The sequence below is a fragment of the Pleurodeles waltl genome, chromosome 6, assembly GCF_031143425.1.
Source record: "Pleurodeles waltl isolate 20211129_DDA chromosome 6, aPleWal1.hap1.20221129, whole genome shotgun sequence".
Classification (NCBI taxonomy): Eukaryota; Metazoa; Chordata; class Amphibia; order Caudata; family Salamandridae; genus Pleurodeles; species Pleurodeles waltl.
The window spans coordinates 1,076,209,043-1,076,233,208 of record NC_090445.1 but is presented as its reverse complement, the minus strand read 5'-3'; the positions used below and the strand labels follow the sequence as shown (position 1 = coordinate 1,076,233,208).

The 24,166-nt window shown below is 50.4% G+C and overlaps 1 protein-coding gene across 5 annotated transcripts in view; it reads left to right on the top strand.

Moving 5' to 3' along the window:
- The window catches only part of SPEN (spen family transcriptional repressor), a 357,496-nt gene that overhangs the window by 295,705 nt on the left and 37,625 nt on the right, over positions 1-24,166 (top strand). The gene's annotated exons all lie outside the window — the stretch shown is intronic.

Genomic DNA, 24,166 nt, shown 5'->3' with positions numbered 1-24,166 from the left:
CAGGGTTCAGAGCGACTTATGAGGCCAATCTCGGGGATTAATTGAAGTACTGGGCACTGATCCGAACCACACCAGCAGGTCACTCCAGGCAGCACTGGGGCGGCTCGGTGCAGTAAGGTGTCAGGTGCCCAATGGTTTCCTATGGGAGTTTTGTCCTCATGAACACAGGATGCAGGCTCCTGCTAGGAAGCCAGTCGGGGACAATAAGCACGTAGGTAGTAGACTTTGGGGTTCTCGTGGTCCTTTTCTGCGGGGGTGTCCTTAGGTGTTGGGTTTCTTTGTCCGGTAGCACTTGCGGTCAGGGAGTCCTGCATATTCAAGCTGCAGACTTTGTTAGGAGGTTAAGCAGGGGGGGCCCAGGGTGGACTCGAGCTCAGTGGAGCTGAGGGAAGTTGTTGCCACCGATGACCCCCCTCAGATGGGGTCAAGCAATGGGTGCAGTGATTGCTGGAGGTGTTGGGTTTTCCCTCACATGGCTGCAGGAAAGGGGGCCTGCGTGCAGGTGACTTGGGGGAGACCAAGATGGGTGAAACCACACTAGATTCTGACTGTGGACAGCTGGGGAACCTTGCTGGCACCGTTGGTTGGCTTCACCTCTGGTTGTGGTCGTCCGGTGCAGAGGTCACTTCGGGTGTTGGATCTTTCCTGTTCCAGAGGCTGCAGAGTCCTTTCTTGAAACTTTGTGGAAGGCAGGCGGTCCTCCAGGGTTTCTTAGAGGCTCAGCTGAAGGACGAGTTGTCTTTCTGGGCAGAGTCTGTCAAGGTAAGCAGTCAGGCAGGTGGGGCTAGTTCCAAGTCAGCTGCTGCTTCTTCTCTTCTTCTGCAGGCTCGACTCTTCTTTGTCCTTTGCTTTTTAGGTCATCAGGATCCGAGGTCTAGGTTTCAGGGGTGCCACCTACATACTCAATTTAGGGGCCTTACGGGGAGTGCCAGGCGGTAACCAATGGACTGCCCACCTTTAGGGTGACTACACTCTTCTTATGACCACTTCCACTGGGAAGGGGGCATTACCCTAACCCTAGTGGCCTAATTCCTTCCAAACAAGATGGAGGAATTTAAAATGTAGTGTCCACTTCAGCTCATCCACCTTAGGGGTGGGACTGGCATGAAGTGGGCACACCTCCTAATCTGCCTGATTTTCCCACCTGTGCTGGTGCCAAAAGTGGGGTTAGAACAGGGGTGTTGGTCATGTCCGCCAGTTGGAAATCCTGGGTCGAATTACAAAGGTGCCTAGGCTTTTAAGGCTTCGTGCATTAGAATGTCCATCCTTCCTGGGTGAGGTCATAACATCCCTGCCCAGTGCAGGCTTTTGTCTCTGGCCCAAAGAGCACTGTCTCTCACCCTGTGGGGCTAGAAACGTGTCTATGGTGGCTGAACTGTCAAGGACCAGTCAGTCAGCCCACCAGTAGCTGGTTGGTTTTTAGGGGTCACCTCAAAGGTGCCCTATGGGTGCAGTTATTAATAACTCCCTCCCTGGCATCAGTGAGGGTATATTAATCTGAAATATGATACCAAGAATCTCTATATCCAAAGAAGTAGTCATGTAGCTGGGGAACTTGTAGTGGACAGTGTCCAGCACATGCATTTAAAATGGCTTTCCTGCCCACTTACTATGTCTGAGAATCGATAGACCTAGCAGGGGCATATCTGCATGAGCAGATATGCCCTTGCATGTAATATAATGCACCTTGCCTCAGGGTTGGAAACTCTGCTAGAGAGGTGACTTAGATATATTGCATGCAGTGCTTAGGGGACATGGCACTCGGGCTGTGTGCGATGTCGTGTTTTCACTTTTGTCTGCTCCAAGACAAGCAGCTTGCAATGGCAGATGGTCACGTGCTTGGTGAGTGGTCCCTTATGGTTAGCAGAATTCGTGCTGCAGCTCTTGGGGGCCCTCCTTAGTACTCCAGGCCCTAGATACCACGGGTACCATTTACTAGAGATTTACAGTGGGTGCAACAGGTTTGCCAATTGGGAAAAACGACTGTGCTGTTTTGGGGGAAAGAGTTCTGGCACCGGGGTGCTAGGGGGAATGCCCTATTTAAACTTTGCCCGAACGGCAATTGTAAAGAAATGGCTCCCTGTTGCAGTTACCCCCCACTTTTTGCCTGATACTGATGCTGACTTGACTGAGAAGTGTGCTGGGACCCTGCTAACCAGGCCCCAGCACCAGTGTTCCTTCACCTAAAATGTACCATTGTATCCACAATTGGCACACCCTGGCATTCAGATAAGTCCCTTGTAACTGGTACTTCTAGTACCAAGGGCCCTGATGCCAAGAAAGGTCTCTAAGGGCTGCAGCATGTCTTATGCCACCCTAGAGACCCCTCACTCAGCACAGACACACTGCTTACAAGCCTGTGTGTGCTAGTGAGAACAAAATGAGTAAGTCGACATGGCACTCCCCTCAGGGTGCCATGCCAGCCTCTCACTGCCTATGCAGTATAGGTAAGACACCCCTCTAGCAGGCCTTACAGCCCTAAGGCAGGGTGCACTATACCATAGGTGAGGGTACCAGTGCATGAGCACTGTGCCCCTACAGTGTCTAAGCAAAACCTTAGACATTGTAAGTGCAGGGTAGCCATAAGAGTATATGGTCTGGGAGTCTGTTTTACACGAACTCCACAGCACCATAATGGCTACACTGAAAACTGGGAAGTTTGGTATCAAACTTCTCAGCACAATAAATGCACACTGATGCCAGTGTACATTTTATTGTAAAATACACCACAGAGGGCACCTTAGAGGTGCCCCCTGAAACTTAACCGACTGTCTGTGTAGGCTGACTAGTTCCAGCAGCCTGCCACACCAGAGACATGTTGCTGGCCCCATGGGGAGAGTGCCTTTGTCACTCTGAGGCCAGTAACAAAGCCTGCACTGGGTGGAGATGCTAACACCTCCCCCAGGCAGGAGCTGTGACACCTGGCGGTGAGCCTCAAAGGCTCACCCCTTTGTCACAGCCCAGCAGGGCACTCCAGCTTAGTGGAGTTGCCCGCCCCCTCCGGCCACGGCCCCCACTTTTGGCGGCAAGGCTGGAGGGAACAAAGCAAGCAACAAGGAGGAGTCACTGGCCAGTCAGGACAGCCCCTAAGGTGTCCTGAGCTGAGGTGACTCTGACTTTTAGAAATCCTCCATCTTGCAGATGGAGGATTCCCCCAATAGGGTTAGGATTGTGACCCCCTCCCCTTGGGAGGAGGCACAAAGAGGGTGTACCCACCCTCAGGGCTAGTGGCCATTGGCTACTAACCCCCCAGACCTAAACACGCCCTTAAATTTAGTATTTAAGGGCTACCCTGAACCCTAGAAAATTAGATTCCTGCAACTACAAGAAGAAGGACTGCCTAGCTGAAAAACCCCTGCAGAGGAAGACCAGAAGACGACAACTGCCTTGGCTCCAGAAACTCACCGGCCTGTCTCCTGCCTTCCAAAGATCCTGCTCCAGCGACGCCTTCCGAAGGGACCAGCGACCTCGACATCCTCTGAGGACTGCCCCTGCTTCGAAAAGACAAGAAACTCCCGAGGACAGCGGACCTGCTCCAAGAAGAGCTGCAACTTTGTTTCCAGCAGCTTTAAAGAACCCTGCAAGCTCCCCGCAAGAAGCGTGAGACTTGCAACACTGCACCCGGCGACCCCGACTCGGCTGGTGGAGATCCGACACCTCAGGAGGGACCCCAGGACTACTCTGATACTGTGAGTACCAAAACCTGTCCCCCCTGAGCCCCCACAGCGCCGCCTGCAGAGGGAATCCCGAGGCTTCCCCTGACCGCGACTCTTTGAATCTAAAGTCCCGACGCCTGGGAGAGACCCTGCACCCGCAGCCCCCAGGACCTGAAGGACCGGACTTTCACTGGAGGAGTGACCCCCAGGAGTCCCTCTCCCTTGCCCAAGTGGAGGTTTCCCCGAGGAACCCCCCCCTTGCCTGCCTGCAGCGCTGAAGAGATCCCTAGATCTCCCATTGACTTCCATTACAAACCCGACGCCTGTTTCTACACTGCACCCGGCCGCCCCCGCGCCGCTGAGGGTGAAATTTCTGTGTGGACTTGTGTCCCCCCCGGTGCCCTACAAAACCCCCCTGGTCTGCCCTCCGAAGACGCGGGTACTTACCTGCAAGCAGACCGGAACCGGGGCACCCCCTTCTCTCCATTCTAGCCTATGCGTTTTGGGCACCACTTTGAACTCTGCACCTGACCGGCCCTGAGCTGCTGGTGTGGTGACTTTGGGGTTGCTCTGAACCCCCAACGGTGGGCTACCTTGGACCAAGAACTGAACCCTGTAAGTGTCTTACTTACCTGGTAAAACTAATCAAAACTTACCTCCCCTAGGAACTGTGAAAATTGCACTAAGTGTCCACTTTTAAAACAGCTATTTGTCAATAACTTGAAAAGTATACATGCAATTTTGATGATTTGAAGTTCCTAAAGTACTTACCTGCAATACCTTTCGAATGAGCTATTACATGTAGAATTTGAACCTGTGGTTCTTAAAATAAACTAAGAAAAGATATTTTTCTATATAAAAACCTATTGGCTGGATTTGTCTCTGAGTGTGTGTACCTCATTTATTGTCTTGTGTATGTACAACAAATGCTTAACACTACTCCTTGGATAAGCCTACTGCTCGACCACACTACCACAAAATAGAGCATTAGTATTATCTATTTTTACCACTATTTTACCTCTAAGGGGAACCCTTGGACTCTGTGCATGCTATTCCTTACTTTGAAATAGCACATACAGAGCCAACTTCCTACATTGGTGGATCAGCGGTGGGGTACAAGACTTTGCATTTGCTGGACTACTCAGCCAATACCTGATCACACGACAAATTCCAAAATTGTCATTAGAAATTGATTTTTGCAATTTGAAAAGTTTTCTAAATTCTTAAAAGACCTGCTAGGGCCTTGTGTTAGATCCTGCTTGGCATTTCTTTTAGAGTTTAAAAGTTTGTAAAAGTTTGAATTAGATTCTAGAACCAGTTTTAGTTTCTTAAAAAGTATTCCAACTTTTAGAAGCATAATGTCTAGCACAGATGTGAATGTGGTGGAACTCGACACCACACCTTACCTCCATCTACAGATGAGAGAGCTAAGGTCACTCTGTAAACTAAAGAAAATAGCAATGGGCCCCAAACCTACCAAAGTACAGCTCCAGGAGCTTTTGGCAGAGTTTGAAAAGGCCAACCCCTCTGAGGATGGCAACTCAGAGGATGAAGATAGTGACTTGGAGGGAAATTCCCCCCCTCCAGTCCTACTTAGGGAGAGCAGGGCTCCTCAAACCCTGACTCCAAAAATAATAGTCAGAGATGCTGGTTCCCTCACAGGAGAGACCAACACCTCTGAAATCACTGAGGATAACCCCAGTGAAGAGGACATCCAGTTAGCCAGGATGGCCAAAAGATTGGCTTTGGAAAAGCAGCTCCTAGCCATAGAAAGGGAAAGAAAAGAGATGGGCCTAGGTCCCATCAATGGTGGCAGCAACTTAAATAGGGTCAGAGATTCTCCTGACATCCTAAAAATCCCCAAAGGGATTGTAACAAAATATGAAGATGGTGATGACATCACCAAATGGTTCACAGCTTTTGAGAGGGCTTGTGTAACCAGAAAAGTGAACAGATCTCACTGGGGTGCTCTCCTTTGGGAAATGTTCACTGGAAAGTGTAGGGATAGACTCCTCACACTCTCTGGAAAAGATGCAGAATCTTATGACCTCATGAAGGGTACCCTGATTGAGGGCTTTGGATTCTCCACTGAGGAGTATAGAATTAGGTTCAGGGGGGCTCAAAAATCCTCGAGCCAGACCTGGGTTGATTTTGTAGACTACTCAGTAAAAACACTAGATGGTTGGTTAACTGGAAATGAAGTGTGTGACTATGTTGGGCTTTATAATTTGTTTATGAAAGAACACATTTTAAGTAACTGCTTCAATGAAAAGTTGCATCAGTATCTGGTAGACCTAGGTCCAATTTCTCCCCAAGAATTGGGAAAGAAGGCAGACCACTGGGTCAAGACTAGGGTAACCAAAACTTCCACTGGGGGTGACCAAAAGAAAGGGGTTACAAAAACTCCCCAGGAGAAAGTGGGTGACACTAGAAACAAAGAAAAAGAGTCCTCTGTAGGCCCCCAAAAACCAGAACAGGTGGGTGGGCCCCAAGACACAACCCAAAACAAAGGTGGGTACCAGGGTAAGAACTGGGATGCCACTAAGGCATGGTGCCACAACTGTAAACAGTCTGGGCACCACACCAAGGACACTTCTTGTCCCAAAAACAAACCCCAGAACAAAATTCCAGGGGTAACCAGTGTAGCCATGGGAGATGACTCCTCAGATGAGGAGGTCTTCATAGCCTTCAACTGGAAACAGGGCCCAACAGGTGAGTTGGAGATTCCAGAGGGAAGTAGACACTTCCACCACCTACTGGTGAATGGAATCCCAACCACTGCCCTGAGAGACACTTGTGCCAGTCACACTATTGTGCATGACAGGCTGGTGCTCTCAAACCAGTACATCCCAGGTGAGACTGCCAGGGTAAGAGTTAGCCTAGACAGGGTCACTAAGAGGCCTGTGGCTTTAGTACCCATAGAAGTGGGTGGCACTCTTAGCTGGAGAAGGGTAGTAGTCAGTACAGACCTCCCCCTTGATTGTCTCCTTGGAAATGACTACCCAGAGGTTAGTCAGAGCCCAAGAGAGGAACTGGTCCAGTGCCAGTCCTCTCCCAAGGATTCTGGAAGTCCTGCCTCTGCAGTAAATGCAAGCAGGCCCCAGAAGAAGAAGAAAAGAAAACAGAGTAGGAAGGGTGGACAACCTTTAGCCAAGGTTACAGCAAGCCAAGGAGGTTCTGCTCCAGTAGGGGAGAACTCCAAAAATGGCCCTGATAAAGTCCAACCTGACCCACAAGAAGTCCTGGCTAGTCAGGCAACTGTTAAACCTGAGTGGGTGGCTCCTCAGCTAACAGAAGAAAGAGTGGAAGAAGGGTGTTTACTACAAGATGTGGTAACCCCCCACTCTAATACAGCAGACAGGCAACCTGAACCCAAAGAGGCCTGTAACTTAGCCCCTTCCCTTTTAGGTGAAGAGCTAAAGGTGTGGTTCTGGGCACTGACAGCTGTCAGTGGCCTCTGCTGGGTGTTAGCCTTTATGGCTGCACTATCCTTAGCATGGTGGTCTGACCCCATGCCAAATAGCAAGTTAGGCCCCCTGACCCTATTGGTCATGGTGGGGTTACTCCAGCTCTGGGTAACCTCTCTGGGTAAGCTAGGGGTAACCCTGGCCAAGATAAGGTTAGCAGAGGTGGATACCTCTAAGACCAAAATAGAAAGAATGGGTGGAGACATTGAAGAGGCAGACAAGAGGCAATTCAGACTAGGTCCTATCACTGTGGAAGTAGGTCAGTTCCCCCAAGGGAATGACCTGAACAGAAGGATGTAAGGCAGAGTAGGCCCTGCAACTAACCAGCCTATTTCTCCTACTCTTCCTCGCCTGACAGACTAGGAAGACTCTCCCAGCTTGGGCTGAGTCTCCTGGCCTGTGGGCTGGGGGGGGCTTGTGTAAAGAAATGGCTCCCTGTTGCAGTTACCCCCCACTTTTTGCCTGATACTGATGCTGACTTGACTGAGAAGTGTGCTGGGACCCTGCTAACCAGGCCCCAGCACCAGTGTTCCTTCACCTAAAATGTACCATTGTATCCACAATTGGCACACCCTGGCATTCAGATAAGTCCCTTGTAACTGGTACTTCTAGTACCAAGGGCCCTGATGCCAAGAAAGGTCTCTAAGGGCTGCAGCATGTCTTATGCCACCCTAGAGACCCCTCACTCAGCACAGACACACTGCTTACAAGCCTGTGTGTGCTAGTGAGAACAAAATGAGTAAGTCGACATGGCACTCCCCTCAGGGTGCCATGCCAGCCTCTCACTGCCTATGCAGTATAGGTAAGACACCCCTCTAGCAGGCCTTACAGCCCTAAGGCAGGGTGCACTATACCATAGGTGAGGGTACCAGTGCATGAGCACTGTGCCCCTACAGTGTCTAAGCAAAACCTTAGACATTGTAAGTGCAGGGTAGCCATAAGAGTATATGGTCTGGGAGTCTGTTTTACACGAACTCCACAGCACCATAATGGCTACACTGAAAACTGGGAAGTTTGGTATCAAACTTCTCAGCACAATAAATGCACACTGATGCCAGTGTACATTTTATTGTAAAATACACCACAGAGGGCACCTTAGAGGTGCCCCCTGAAACTTAACCGACTGTCTGTGTAGGCTGACTAGTTCCAGCAGCCTGCCACACCAGAGACATGTTGCTGGCCCCATGGGGAGAGTGCCTTTGTCACTCTGAGGCCAGTAACAAAGCCTGCACTGGGTGGAGATGCTAACACCTCCCCCAGGCAGGAGCTGTGACACCTGGCGGTGAGCCTCAAAGGCTCACCCCTTTGTCACAGCCCAGCAGGGCACTCCAGCTTAGTGGAGTTGCCCGCCCCCTCCGGCCACGGCCCCCACTTTTGGCGGCAAGGCTGGAGGGAACAAAGCAAGCAACAAGGAGGAGTCACTGGCCAGTCAGGACAGCCCCTAAGGTGTCCTGAGCTGAGGTGACTCTGACTTTTAGAAATCCTCCATCTTGCAGATGGAGGATTCCCCCAATAGGGTTAGGATTGTGACCCCCTCCCCTTGGGAGGAGGCACAAAGAGGGTGTACCCACCCTCAGGGCTAGTGGCCATTGGCTACTAACCCCCCAGACCTAAACACGCCCTTAAATTTAGTATTTAAGGGCTACCCTGAACCCTAGAAAATTAGATTCCTGCAACTACAAGAAGAAGGACTGCCTAGCTGAAAAACCCCTGCAGAGGAAGACCAGAAGACGACAACTGCCTTGGCTCCAGAAACTCACCGGCCTGTCTCCTGCCTTCCAAAGATCCTGCTCCAGCGACGCCTTCCGAAGGGACCAGCGACCTCGACATCCTCTGAGGACTGCCCCTGCTTCGAAAAGACAAGAAACTCCCGAGGACAGCGGACCTGCTCCAAGAAGAGCTGCAACTTTGTTTCCAGCAGCTTTAAAGAACCCTGCAAGCTCCCCGCAAGAAGCGTGAGACTTGCAACACTGCACCCGGCGACCCCGACTCGGCTGGTGGAGATCCGACACCTCAGGAGGGACCCCAGGACTACTCTGATACTGTGAGTACCAAAACCTGTCCCCCCTGAGCCCCCACAGCGCCGCCTGCAGAGGGAATCCCGAGGCTTCCCCTGACCGCGACTCTTTGAATCTAAAGTCCCGACGCCTGGGAGAGACCCTGCACCCGCAGCCCCCAGGACCTGAAGGACCGGACTTTCACTGGAGGAGTGACCCCCAGGAGTCCCTCTCCCTTGCCCAAGTGGAGGTTTCCCCGAGGAACCCCCCCCTTGCCTGCCTGCAGCGCTGAAGAGATCCCTAGATCTCCCATTGACTTCCATTACAAACCCGACGCCTGTTTCTACACTGCACCCGGCCGCCCCCGCGCCGCTGAGGGTGAAATTTCTGTGTGGACTTGTGTCCCCCCCGGTGCCCTACAAAACCCCCCTGGTCTGCCCTCCGAAGACGCGGGTACTTACCTGCCAGCAGACCGGAACCGGGGCACCCCCTTCTCTCCATTCTAGCCTATGCGTTTTGGGCACCACTTTGAACTCTGCACCTGACCGGCCCTGAGCTGCTGGTGTGGTGACTTTGGGGTTGCTCTGAACCCCCAACGGTGGGCTACCTTGGACCAAGAACTGAACCCTGTAAGTGTCTTACTTACCTGGTAAAACTAATCAAAACTTACCTCCCCTAGGAACTGTGAAAATTGCACTAAGTGTCCACTTTTAAAACAGCTATTTGTCAATAACTTGAAAAGTATACATGCAATTTTGATGATTTGAAGTTCCTAAAGTACTTACCTGCAATACCTTTCGAATGAGCTATTACATGTAGAATTTGAACCTGTGGTTCTTAAAATAAACTAAGAAAAGATATTTTTCTATATAAAAACCTATTGGCTGGATTTGTCTCTGAGTGTGTGTACCTCATTTATTGTCTTGTGTATGTACAACAAATGCTTAACACTACTCCTTGGATAAGCCTACTGCTCGACCACACTACCACAAAATAGAGCATTAGTATTATCTATTTTTACCACTATTTTACCTCTAAGGGGAACCCTTGGACTCTGTGCATGCTATTCCTTACTTTGAAATAGCACATACAGAGCCAACTTCCTACAGCAATAGACATTTGCACTTAAAGACGCGCGTCCAGTCTGTATGTTCTCTCACAAGAGACCATAAGTCAGAGAACAGCGTCCCTTGCTTGTTCTATGAACCCAGTACTTTGATACACAGTTGTAGGAAGTTGGCTCTGTATGTGCTATTTCAAAGTAAGGAATAGCATGCACAGAGTCCAAGGGTTCCCCTTAGAGGTAAAATAGTGGTAAAAATAGATAATACTAATGCTCTATTTTGTGGTAGTGTGGTCGAGCAGTAGGCTTATCCAAGGAGTAGTGTTAAGCATTTGTTGTACACACACATAGACAATAAATGAGGTACACACACTCAGAGACAAATCCAGCCAATAGGTTTTTATATAGAAAAATATCTTTTCTTAGTTTATTTTAAGAACCACAGGTTCAAATTCTACATATAATATCTCATTCGAACGGTATTGCAGGTAAGTACGTTAGGAACTTCAAATCATCAAAATTGCATGTATACTTTTCAAGTTATTGACAAATAGCTGTTTTAAAAGTGGACACTTAGTGCAATTTTCACAGTTCCTAGGGGAGGTAAGTTTTGATTAGTTTTACCAGGTAAGTAAGACACTTACAGGGGTCAGTTCTTGGTCCAAGGTAGCCCACCGTTGGGGGTTCAGAGCAACCCCAAAGTCACCACACCAGCAGCTCAGGGCCGGTCAGGTGCAGAGTTCAAAGTGGTGCCCAAAACACATAGGCTAGAATGGAGAGAAGGGGGTGCCCCGGTTCCGGTCTGCTTGCAGGTAAGTACCCGCGTCTTCGGAGGGCAGACCAGGGGGGTTTTGTAGGGCACCGGGGGGGACACAAGTCCACACAGAAATTTCACCCTCAGCGGCGCGGGGGCGGCCGGGTGCAGTGTTAGAACAAGCGTCGGGTTCGCAATGGAAGTCAATGAGAGATCAAGGGATCTCTTCAGCGCTGCAGGCAGGCAAGGGGGGGGTTCCTCGGGGAAACCTCCACTTGGGCAAGGGAGAGGGACTCCTGGGGGTCACTTCTCCAGTGAAAGTCCGGTCCTTCAGGTCCTGGGGGCTGCGGGTGCAGGGTCTCTCCCAGGTGTCGGGACTTTAGGTTCAAAAGAGTCGCGGTCAGGGGAAGCCTCGGGATTCCCTCTGCAGGCGGCGCTGTGGGGGCTCAGGGGGGACAGGTTTTGGTACTCACAGTATCAGAGTAGTCCTGGGGTCCCTCCTGAGGTGTTGGATCGCCACCAGTCGAGTCGGGGTCGCCGGGTGCAGTGTTGCAAGTCTCACGCTTCTTGCGGGGAGCTTGCAGGGATCTTTAAAGTTGCTGGAAACAAAGTTGCAGCTTTTCTTGGAGCAGGTCCGCTGTCCTCGGGAGTTTCTTGTCTTTTCGAAGCAGGGGCAGTCCTCAGAGGATGTCGAGGTCGCTGGTCCCTTCGGAAGGCGTCGCTGGAGCAGGATCTTTGGAAGGCAGGAGACAGGCCGGTGAGTTTCTGGAGCCAAGGCAGTTGTCGTCTTCTGGTCTTCCGCTGCAGGGGTTTTCAGCTGGGCAGTCCTTCTTCTTGTTGCAGGAATCTGATTTTCTAGGGCTCAGGGTAGCCCTTAAATACTAAATTTAAGGGCGTGTTTAGGTCTGGGGGGTTAGTAGCCAATGGCTACTAGCCCTGAGGGTGGGTACACCCTCTTTGTGCCTCCTCCCAAGGGGAGGGGGTCACAATCCTAACCCTATTGGGGGAATCCTCCATCTGCAAGATGGAGGATTTCTAAAAGTTAGAGTCACTTCAGCTCAGGACACCTTAGGGGCTGTCCTGACTGGCCAGTGACTCCTCCTTGTTTTTCTCATTATTTTCTCCGGCCTTGCCGCCAAAAGTGGGGCCTGGCCGGAGGGGGCGGGCAACTCCACTAGCTGGAGTGTCCTGCTGGGTTGGCACAAAGGAGGTGAGCCTTTGAGGCTCACCGCCAGGTGTGACAACTCCTGCCTGGAGGAGGTGTTAGCATCTCCACCCAGTGCAGGCTTTGTTACTGGCCTCAGAGTGACAAAGGCACTCTCCCCATGGGGCCAGCAACATGTCTCGGTTTGTGGCAGGCTGCTAAAACTAGCCAGCCTACACAGATAGTCGGTTAAGTTTCAGGGGGCACCTCTAAGGTGCCCTCTGTGGTGTATTTTACAATAAAATGTACACTGGCATCAGTGTGCATTTATTGTGCTGAGAAGTTTGATACCAAACTTCCCAGTTTTCAGTGTAGCCATTATGGTGCTGTGGAGTCCGTGTAAAACAGACTCCCAGACCATATACTCTTATGGCTACCCTGCACTTACAATGTCTAAGGTTTTGTTTAGACACTGTAGGGGTACCATGCTCATGCACTGGTACCCTCACCTATGGTATAGTGCACCCTGCCTTAGGGCTGTAAGGCCTGCTAGAGGGGTGTCTTACCTATACTGCATAGGCAGTGAGAGGCTGGCATGGCACCCTGAGGGGAGTGCCATGTCGACTTACTCGTTTTGTCCTCACTAGCACACACAAGCTGGCAAGCAGTGTGTCTGTGCTGAGTGAGAGGTCTCCAGGGTGGCATAAGACATGCTGCAGCCCTTAGAGACCTTCCTTGGCATCAGGGCCCTTGGTACTAGAAGTACCAGTTACAAGGGACTTATCTGGATGCCAGGGTCTGCCAATTGTGGATACAAAAGTACAGGTTAGGGAAAGAACACTGGTGCTGGGGCCTGGTTAGCAGGCCTCAGCACACTTTCAATTGTAAACATAGCATCAGCAAAGGCAAAAAAGTCAGGGGGCAACCATGCCAAGGAGGCATTTCCTTACACAACCCCCCCCCAAACGAAAGAGGATGAGACTAACCTTTCCCAAGAGAGTCTTCATTTTCTAAGTGGAAGAACCTGGAAAGGCCATCTGCATTGGCATGGGCAGTCCCAGGTCTGTGTTCCACTATAAAGTCCATTCCCTGTAGGGAGATGGACCACCTCAACAGTTTAGGATTTTCACCTTTCATTTGCATCAGCCATTTGAGAGGTCTGTGGTCAGTTTGAACTAGGAAGTGAGTCCCAAAGAGGTATGGTCTCAGCTTCTTCAGGGACCAAACCACAGCAAAGGCCTCCCTCTCAATGGCACTCCAACGCTGCTCCCTGGGGAGTAACCTCCTGCTAATGAAAGCAACAGGCTGGTCAAGGCCATCATCATTTGTTTGGGACAAAACTGCCCCTATCCCATGTTCAGAGGCATCAGTCTGCACAATGAACTGCTTAGAATAATCTGGAGCTTTGAGAACTGGTGCTGAGCACATTGCTTGTTTCAGGGTGTCAAAGGCCTGTTGGCAGTCCACAGTCCAGTTTACTTTCTTGGGCATTTTCTTGGAGGTGAGTTCAGTGAGGGCTGTCACAATGGATCCATATCCCTTCACAAACCTCCTGTAATACCCAGTCAAGCCAAGGAATGCCCTGACTTGAGTCTGGGTTTTTGGAGCTACCCAGTCCAGAATAGTCTGGATCTTGGGTTGGAGTGGCTGAACTTGGCCTCCACCTACAAGGTGTCCCAAGTAAACCACAGTTCCCTGCCCTATCTGGCATTTGGATGCCTTGATAGAGAGGCCTGCAGATTGCAGAGCCTTCAAAACCTTCCTCAGGTGGACCAGGTGATCCTGCCAGGTGGAGCTAAAGACAGCAATATCATCAAGATAAGCTGTGCTAAAGGACTCCAAGCCAGCAAGGACTTGATTCACCAACCTTTGGAAGGTGGCAGGGGCATTCTTTAAACCAAAGGGCATAACAGTAAACTGATAATGCCCATCAGGTGTGGAGAATGCTGTCTTTTCTTTTGCTCCAGGTGCCATTTTTATTTGCCAGTACCCTGCTGTCAAGTCAAAGGTACTTAGAAATTTGGCAGCACCTAATTTATCAATGAGCTCATCAGCTCTTGGAATTGGATGGGCATCTGTCTTGGTGACAGAATTGAGCCCTCTGTAGTCCACACAAAACCTCATCTCTTTCTTTCCATCTGTGGTGTGAGGTTTGGGGACTAAGACCACTGGGCTAGCCCAGGGGCTGTCAGAGCGCTCAATTACTCCCAATTCCAGCATCTTGTGGACTTCCACCTTGATGCTTTCCTTAACATGGTCAGACTGTCTGAAGATTTTGTTCTTGACAGGCATGCTGTCTCCTGTGTCCACATCATGGGTACACAGGTGTGTCTGACCAGGGGTTAGGGAGAAAAGCTCAGGAAACTGTTGTAGGACTCTCCTACAATCAGCCTGCTGTTGGCCAGAGAGGGTGTCTGAGTAGATCACTCCATCTACTGTGCCATCTTTTGGGTCTGATGACAGAAGATCAGGGAGAGGTTCACTCTCTGCCTCCTGATCCTCATCTGTTACCATTAACAGATTCACATCAGCCCTGTCATGGAAGAGCTTAAGGCGGTTCACATGGATCACCCTCTTGGGGCTCCTGCTTGTGCCCAGGTCCACCAGGTAGGTGACCTGACTCTTCCTCTCTAGCACTGGGTAAGGGCCACTCCATTTGTCCTGGAGTGCCCTGGGAGCCACAGGCTCCAGAACCCAGACTTTCTGCCCTGGTTGGAACTCAACCAGTGCAGCCTTTTGGTCATACCAAAACTTCTGGAGTTGTTGGCTGGCCTCAAGGTTTTTGGTTGCCTTTTCCATGTACTCTGCCATTCTAGAGCGAAGGCCAAGTACATAGTCCACTATGTCCTGTTTAGGCTCATGGAGAGGTCTCTCCCAGCCTTCTTTAACAAGGGCAAGTGGTCCCCTTACAGGATGACCAAACAGAAGTTCAAAGGGTGAGAATCCTACTCCCTTCTGTGGTACCTCCCTGTAAGCGAAAAGCAGACATGGCAGGAGGACATCCCATCTCCTTTTGAGTTTTTCTGGGAGCCCCATGATCATGCCTTTTAATGTCTTGTTGAATCTCTCAACTAAGCCATTAGTTTGTGGATGGTAGGGTGTAGTGAATTTATAAGTCACTCCACACTCATTCCACATGTGCTTTAGGTATGCTGACATGAAGTTGGTACCTCTGTCAGACACCACCTCCTTAGGGAAACCCACTCTGGTAAAGATACCAATGAGGGCCTTGGCTACTGCAGGGGCAGTAGTCGACCTAAGGGGAATAGCTTCAGGATACCTGGTAGCATGATCCACTACTACCAGGATATACATATTTCCTGAGGCTGTGGGAGGTTCTAGTGGACCAACTATGTCCACACCCACTCTTTCAAAGGGCACCCCCACCACTGGAAGTGGAATGAGGGGGGCCTTTGGATGCCCACCTGTCTTACCACTGGCTTGACAGGTGGGGCAGGAGAGGCAAAACTCCTTAACCATGTTGGACATATTGGGCCAGTAGAAGTGGTTGACTAACCTCTCCCACGTCTTGGTTTGTCCCAAATGTCCAGCAAGGGGAATGTCATGGGCCAATGTTAGGATGAACTTCCTGAACAGCTGAGGCACTACCACTCTCCTAGTGGCACCAGGTTTGGGGTCTCTGGCCTCAGAGTACAGGAGTCCATCTTCCCAATAGACCCTATGTGTTCCATTTTTCTTGCCTTTGGACTCTTCAGCAGCTTGCTGCCTAAGGCCTTCAAGAGAGGGACAGGTTTCTTGTCCCTTACACAGCTCTTCCCTGGAGGGTCCCCCTGGGCCTAAGAGCTCAACCTGATAAGGTTCAAGCTCCAAAGGCTCAGTTCCCTCAGAGGGCAGAACTTCTTCCTGAGAAGAGAGGTTCCCTTTCTTTTGCTGTGTTGCAGTTGGTTTCCCAACTGACTTTCCTGTTCTCTTGGTAGGCTGGGCCATTTTTCCAGACTCCAGCTCTACTTTTTCACCCTGTGCCTTGCACTGTGCTCTTGTTTTCACACACACCAGTTCAGGGATACCCAGCATTGCTGCATGGGTTTTTAGCTCTACCTCAGCCCATGCTGAGGACTCCAGGTCATTTCCAAGCAGACAGTCCACTGGGATATTTGAGGAGACCACCACCTGTTTCAGGCCATTGACCCCTCCCCATTCTAAAGTAACCATTGCCATGGGATGTACTTTTCTCTGATTGTCAGCGTTGGTGACTGTGTAAGTTTTTCCAGTCAGGTATTGGCCAGGGGAAACCAGTTTCTCTGTCACCATGGTGACACTGGCACCTGTATCCCTCAGGCCCTCTATTCTAGTCCCATTAATTAAGAGTTGCTGTCTGTATTTTTGCATGTTAGGCGGCCAGACAGCTAGTGTGGCTAAATCCACCCCACCCTCAGAAACTAGAGTAGCTTCAGTGTGGACCCTGATTTGCTCTGGGCACACTGTTGATCCCACTTGGAGACTAGCCATACCAGTGTTACCTGGATGGGAGTTTGGAGTGGAACCTTTCTTGGGACAGGCCTTGTCTCCAGTTTGGTGTCCATGCTGTTTACAGCTATGACACCAGGCCTTTTTGGGATCAAAGTTTTTACCCTTGTACCCATTGTTTTGTGAAGAGGCTCTGGGCCCACCCTCCTGTGCAGGTTTTTGGGGGCCTGTAGAAGACTCTTTACTATTTTTAGTTTTGGTTGTCTCATCACCCTTCTGCTGGGGAGTCTTTGTGACCCCTTTCTTTTGGTCACCCCCTGTTGAAGTCTTGGACACCCTTGTCTTGACCCAATGGTCCGCCTTCTTTCCCAATTCTTGGGGAGAAATTGGTCCTAGGTCTACCAGATGCTGATGCAGTTTATCATTGAAACAATTACTTAACAGGTGTTCTTTCACAAATAAATTGTACAGCCCATCATAATTACTTACACCACTGCCTTGAATCCAACCATCTAGTGTTTTCACTGAGTAGTCAACAAAGTCAACCCAGGTCTGGCTCGAGGATTTTTGAGCCCCCCTGAACCTAATCCTGTACTCCTCAGTGGAGAATCCAAAGCCCTCAATCAGGGTACCCTTCATGAGGTCATAAGATTCTGCATCTTGTCCAGAGAGTGTGAGGAGTCTATCCCTACACTTTCCTGTGAACATTTCCCAAAGGAGAGCACCCCAGTGAGATCTGTTCACTTTTCTGGTTACACAAGCCCTCTCAAAAGCTGTGAACCATTTGGTGATGTCATCACCATCTTCATATTTAGTTACAATCCCTTTAGGGATTTTCAACATGTCAGGAGAATCTCTGACCCTATTTATGTTGCTGCCACCATTGATGGGTCCTAGGCCCATCTCTTGTCTTTCCCTCTCTATGGCTAGGATCTGTCTTTCCAAAGCCAATCTTTTGGCCATCCTGGCTAACTGGATGTCCTCTTCACTGGAGTTATCCTCAGTGATTTCAGAGTTGTTGGTCCCTCCTGTGAGGGAACCAGCATCTCTGACTATTATTTGTGGAGTCAGGGCTTGAGAAGCCCTGCTCTCCCTAAGTAGGACTGGAGGGGGGGAATTTCCCTCCAAGTCACTATCTTCATCCTCTGAGTTGCCATCCTCAGAGGGGTTGGCCTTTTCAAACTCTGCCAACAGCTCCTGGAGCTGTACTTTGGTAGGTTTGGGGCCCATTGCTATTTTCTTTAGTTTACAGAGTGACCTTAGCTCTCTCATCTGTAGATGGAGGTAAGGTGTGGTGTCGAGTTCCACCACATTCACATCTGTGCTAGACATTATGCTTCTAAAAGTTGGAATACTTTTTAAGAAACTAAAACTGGTTCTAGAATCTAATTCAAACTTTTACAAACTTTTAAACTCTAAAAGAAATGCTAAACAGGATCTAACACAAGGCCCTAGCAGGTCTTTTAAGAATTTAGAAAACTTTTCAAATTGCAAAAATCAATTTCTAATGACAATTTTGGAATTTGTCGTGTGATCAGGTATTGGCTGAGTAGTCCAGCAAATGCAAAGTCTTGTACCCCACCGCTGATCCACCAATGTAGGAAGTTGGCTCTGTATGTGCTATTTCAAAGTAAGGAATAGCATGCACAGAGTCCAAGGGTTCCCCTTAGAGGTAAAATAGTGGTAAAAATAGATAATACTAATGCTCTATTTTGTGGTAGTGTGGTCGAGCAGTAGGCTTATCCAAGGAGTAGTGTTAAGCATTTGTTGTACATACACATAGACAATAAATGAGGTACACACACTCAGAGACAAATCCAGCCAATAGGTTTTTATATAGAAAAATATCTTTTCTTAGTTTATTTTAAGAACCACAGGTTCAAATTCTACATATAATATCTCATTCGAACGGTATTGCAGGTAAGTACGTTAGGAACTTCAAATCATCAAAATTGCATGTATACTTTTCAAGTTATTGACAAATAGCTGTTTTAAAAGTGGACACTTAGTGCAATTTTCACAGTTCCTAGGGGAGGTAAGTTTTGATTAGTTTTACCAGGTAAGTAAGACACTTACAGGGGTCAGTTCTTGGTCCAAGGTAGCCCACCGTTGGGGGTTCAGAGCAACCCCAAAGTCACCACACCAGCAGCTCAGGGCCGGTCAGGTGCAGAGTTCAAAGTGGTGCCCAAAACACATAGGCTAGAATGGAGAGAAGGGGGTGCCCCGGTTCCGGTCTGCTTGCAGGTAAGTACCCGCGTCTTCGGAGGGCAGACCAGGGGGGTTTTGTAGGGCACCGGGGGGGACACAAGTCCACACAGAAATTTCACCCTCAGCGGCGCGGGGGCGGCCGGGTGCAGTGTAGAAACAAGCGTCGGGTTTGCAATGTTAGTCTATGAGAGATCTCGGGATCTCTTCAGCGCTGCAGGCAGGCAAGGGGGGGGTTCCTCGGGGAAACCTCCACTTGGGCAAGGGAGAGGGACTCCTGGGGGTCACTTCTCCAGTGAAAGTCCGGTCCTTCAGGTCCTGGGGGCTGCGGGTGCAGGGTCTCTCCCAGGTGTCGGGACTTTAGGTTCAAAAGAGTCGCGGTCAGGGGAAGCCTCGGGATTCCCTCTGCAGGCGGCGCTGTGGGGGCTCAGGGGGGACAGGTTTTGGTACTCACAGTATCAGAGTAGTCCTGGGGTCCCTCCTGAGGTGTTGGATCGCCACCAGTCGAGTCGGGGTCGCCGGGTGCAGTGTTGCAAGTCTCACGCTTCTTGCGGGGAGCTTGCAGGGATCTTTAAAGTTGCTGGAAACAAAGTTGCAGCTTTTCTTGGAGCAGGTCCGCTGTCCTCGGGAGTTTCTTGTCTTTTCGAAGCAGGGGCAGTCCTCAGAGGATGTCGAGGTCGCTGGTCCCTTCGGAAGGCGTCGCTGGAGCAGGATCTTTGGAAGGCAGGAGACAGGCCGGTGAGTTTCTGGAGCCAAGGCAGTTGTCGTCTTCTGGTCTTCCGCTGCAGGGGTTTTCAGCTGGGCAGTCCTTCTTCTTGTTGCAGGAATCTGATTTTCTAGGGCTCAGGGTAGCCCTTAAATACTAAATTTAAGGGCGTGTTTAGGTCTGGGGGGTTAGTAGCCAATGGCTACTAGCCCTGAGGGTGGGTACACCCTCTTTGTGCCTCCTCCCAAGGGGAGGGGGTCACAATCCTAACCCTATTGGGGGAATCCTCCATCTGCAAGATGGAGGATTTCTAAAAGTTAGAGTCACTTCAGCTCAGGACACCTTAGGGGCTGTCCTGACTGGCCAGTGACTCCTCCTTGTTTTTCTCATTATTTTCTCCGGCCTTGCCGCCAAAAGTGGGGCCTGGCCGGAGGGGGCGGGCAACTCCACTAGCTGGAGTGTCCTGCTGGGTTGGCACAAAGGAGGTGAGCCTTTGAGGCTCACCGCCAGGTGTGACAACTCCTGCCTGGAGGAGGTGTTAGCATCTCCACCCAGTGCAGGCTTTGTTACTGGCCTCAGAGTGACAAAGGCACTCTCCCCATGGGGCCAGCAACATGTCTCGGTTTGTGGCAGGCTGCTAAAACTAGCCAGCCTACACAGATAGTCGGTTAAGTTTCAGGGGGCACCTCTAAGGTGCCCTCTGTGGTGTATTTTACAATAAAATGTACACTGGCATCAGTGTGCATTTATTGTGCTGAGAAGTTTGATACCAAACTTCCCAGTTTTCAGTGTAGCCATTATGGTGCTGTGGAGTCCGTGTAAAACAGACTCCCAGACCATATACTCTTATGGCTACCCTGCACTTACAATGTCTAAGGTTTTGTTTAGACACTGTAGGGGTACCATGCTCATGCACTGGTACCCTCACCTATGGTATAGTGCACCCTGCCTTAGGGCTGTAAGGCCTGCTAGAGGGGTGTCTTACCTATACTGCATAGGCAGTGAGAGGCTGGCATGGCACCCTGAGGGGAGTGCCATGTCGACTTACTCGTTTTGTCCTCACTAGCACACACAAGCTGGCAAGCAGTGTGTCTGTGCTGAGTGAGAGGTCTCCAGGGTGGCATAAGACATGCTGCAGCCCTTAGAGACCTTCCTTGGCATCAGGGCCCTTGGTACTAGAAGTACCAGTTACAAGGGACTTATCTGGATGCCAGGGTCTGCCAATTGTGGATACAAAAGTACAGGTTAGGGAAAGAACACTGGTGCTGGGGCCTGGTTAGCAGGCCTCAGCACACTTTCAATTGTAAACATAGCATCAGCAAAGGCAAAAAAGTCAGGGGGCAACCATGCCAAGGAGGCATTTCCTTACAACAGTGATAAAATCAGGTGAGCACAGTGGGTGACTACAGACATGGTGGGGTGATCAGAGTTGGAGAAAAAGTAAAGAGGTGCTGTGTTGTTTGGCAAGATGGGTTTTCACGGAGGAATTTGGGATGAACATTGAGACTTCGACCTTGAGGATGTTTCATATAAGGTCAGAGAACACCAACAAGACTCTAAACCTACTGTGTCACATTCCCAAACTCCTTTGGTAGTGTCCCAAAGAAAAGATTTCCGTGATACAGCTTAAAATGCTGAAACAAATCTCTTTGAGCAAATTCTCGAATCATAAAAGAGCAAGCCCTCTATGCCCAACAACCTGATGTTTGCTGTACAAGACATTTCCCATCCTGCCTGGAAAGATAAAACTACTGTTAAGATCAGCCGAAGGGCGACACCTTGAATTCTGAGTTACTTGTGACAAGTGCCCACAAACGGAAAGTCCCTTGGGGTGGGGTTACGACGACAGAAAAACCTTCGATTTATTCAAGGTCAAATGGAAAAAAAGGTCATCGAGGCAGAGGTTGAAAGCTTACTAAAGAAAAAGGAAGCCTTCACTGAAACTGTGGTACCAAACAAACAACAACATATTAGGAGTTAAGAAACCTACCCAGGAGAGTCAGGTGAATCTCTAGGTTGCACCTTCAAGTGATATACCGGCATTCCACGGATCTACTAGATGGGAATCTCCTATGCTCAATCAACTCTCATAAAACACAAATAGCCTTTTGGACCAATCTGCCATTGCCAGTTGCAGGTCACCTGTCCTTTGCCAAAATAGTTATGCTACCACGGTTGCTATGTTCCCTTGCAAATCTCCCAGCGATAATATCCGCAGCGTTATTCCGATTGTTAAACAGCATGCTGATGGAACTGATCTGGGAGTCGGGGTGCCGCAGAATTAGACTCCTCAGACTACAACTAGCATTGGACGGTGGAGGAATGGGCGCCCCGATTTTAAAGCATACTGCATGGCAGGGCAACTGTAGTAGCTATCTTATTGGTTAGTCTGACACAACCTCTCCGAAGTTGAATACACGACTCAGCTGGCCAGCTGCATGGTCTATATCTGGGGGGAGTGGGCCCCAGAAAAGTGCCCATGCCATTACGAATGGCCTTAACATATTGAAAACTGGTCCTAAGATATACTGCCCCTGAACTCCCCTATGCACCACATGCCCCCTTTAGAGGTTTACCTACGACGTCTGGAATTGTGACATTGTGTCCGCTTGCTCCTTGGGGAGTGGGAGATGAATTGACACTGGGTTCCTAGTTTCATCATGGTAACTGTAAGGAAATGCCTCCTTGGCATGGTTGCCCCCTGACTTTTTGCCTTTGCTGATGCTATGTTTACAATTGAAAGTGTGCTGAGGCCTGCTAACCAGGCCCCAGCACCAGTGTTCTTTCCCTAACCTGTACTTTTGTATCCACAATTGGCAGACCCTGGCATCCAGATAAGTCCCTTGTAACTGGTACTTCTAGTACCAAGGGCCCTGATGCCAAGGAAGGTCTCTAAGGGCTGCAGCATGTCTTATGCCACCCTGGAGACCTCTCACTCAGCACAGACACACTGCTTGCAGCTTGTGTGTGCTAGTGAGGACAAAACGAGTAAGTCGACATGGCACTCCCCTCAGGGTGCCATGCCAGCCTCTCACTGCCTATGCAGTATAGGTAAGACACCCCTCTAGCAGGCCTTACAGCCCTAAGGCAGGGTGCACTATACCATAGGTGAGGGTACCAGTGCATGAGCATGGTACCCCTACAGTGTCTAAACAAAACCTTAGACATTGTAAGTGCAGGGTAGCCATAAGAGTATATGGTCTGGGAGTCTGTCAAACACGAACTCCACAGCACCATAATGGCTACACTGAAAACTGGGAAGTTTGGTATCAAACTTCTCAGCACAATATATGCACACTGATGCCAGTGTACATTTTATTGTAAAATACACCACAGAGGGCACCTTAGAGGTGCCCCCTGAAACTTAACCGACTGTCTGTGTAGGCTGACTAGTTCCAGCAGCCTGCCACACCAGAGACATGTTGCTGGCCCCATGGGGAGAGTGCCTTTGTCACTCTGAGGCCAGTAACAAAGCCTGCACTGGGTGGAGATGCTAACACCTCCCCCAGGCAGGAGCTGTGACACCTGGCGGTGAGCCTCAAAGGCTCACCCCTTTGTCACAACCCAGCAGGGCACTCCAGCTTAGTGGAGTTGCCCGCCCCCTCCGGCCACGGCCCCCACTTTTGGCGGCAAGGCTGGAGGGAACAAAGAAAGCAACAAGGAGGAGTCACTGGCCAGTCAGGACAGCCCCTAAGGTGTCCTGAGCTGAAGTGACTCTAACTTTTAGAAATCCTCCATCTTGCAGATGGAGGATTCCCCCAATAGGGTTAGGATTGTGACCCCCTCCCCTTGGGAGGAGGCACAAAGAGGGTGTACCCACCCTCAGGGCTAGTAGCCATTGGCTACTAACCCCCCAGACCTAAACACGCCCTTAAATTTAGTATTTAAGGGCTACCCTGAACCCTAGAAAATGAGATTCCTGCAACTACAAGAAGAAGGACTGCCTAGCTGAAAAACCCCTGCAGAGGAAGACCAGAAGACGACAACTGCCTTGGCTCCAGAAACTCACCGGCCTGTCTCCTGCCTTCCAAAGATCCTGCTCCAGCGACGCCTTCCAAAGGGACCAGCGACCTCGACATCCTCTGAGGACTGCCCCTGCTTCGAAAAGACCAGAAACTCCCGAGGACAGCGGACCTGCTCCAAGAAAGGCTGCAACTTTGTTTCCAGCAGCTTTGAAAGAACCCAGCAAGCTCCCCGCAAGAAGCGTGAGACTTGCAACACTGCACCCGGCGACCCCGACTCGGCTGGTGGAGATCCAACACCTCAGGAGGGACCCCAGGACTACTCTGATACTGTGAGTACCAAAACCTGTCCCCCCTGAGCCCCCACAGCGCCGCCTGCAGAGGGAATCCCGAGGCTTCCCCTGACCGCGACTCTTTGAATCCAAAGTCCCGACGCCTGGGAGAGACCCTGCACCCGCAGCCCCCAGGACCTGAAGGACCGGACTTTCACTGGAGAAGTGACCCCCAGGAGTCCCTCTCCCTTGCCCAAGTGGAGGTTTCCCCGAGGAATCCCCCCCTTGCCTGCCTGCAGCGCTGAAGAGATCCCGAGATCTCTCATAGACTAACATTGCGAACCCGACGCTTGTTTCTACACTGCACCCGGCCGCCCCCGTGCTGCTGAGGGTGAAATTTCTGTGTGGACTTGTGTCCCCCCCGGTGCCCTACAAAACCCCCCTGGTCTGCCCTCCGAAGACGCGGGTACTTACCTGCAAGCAGACCGGAACCGGGGCACCCCCTTCTCTCC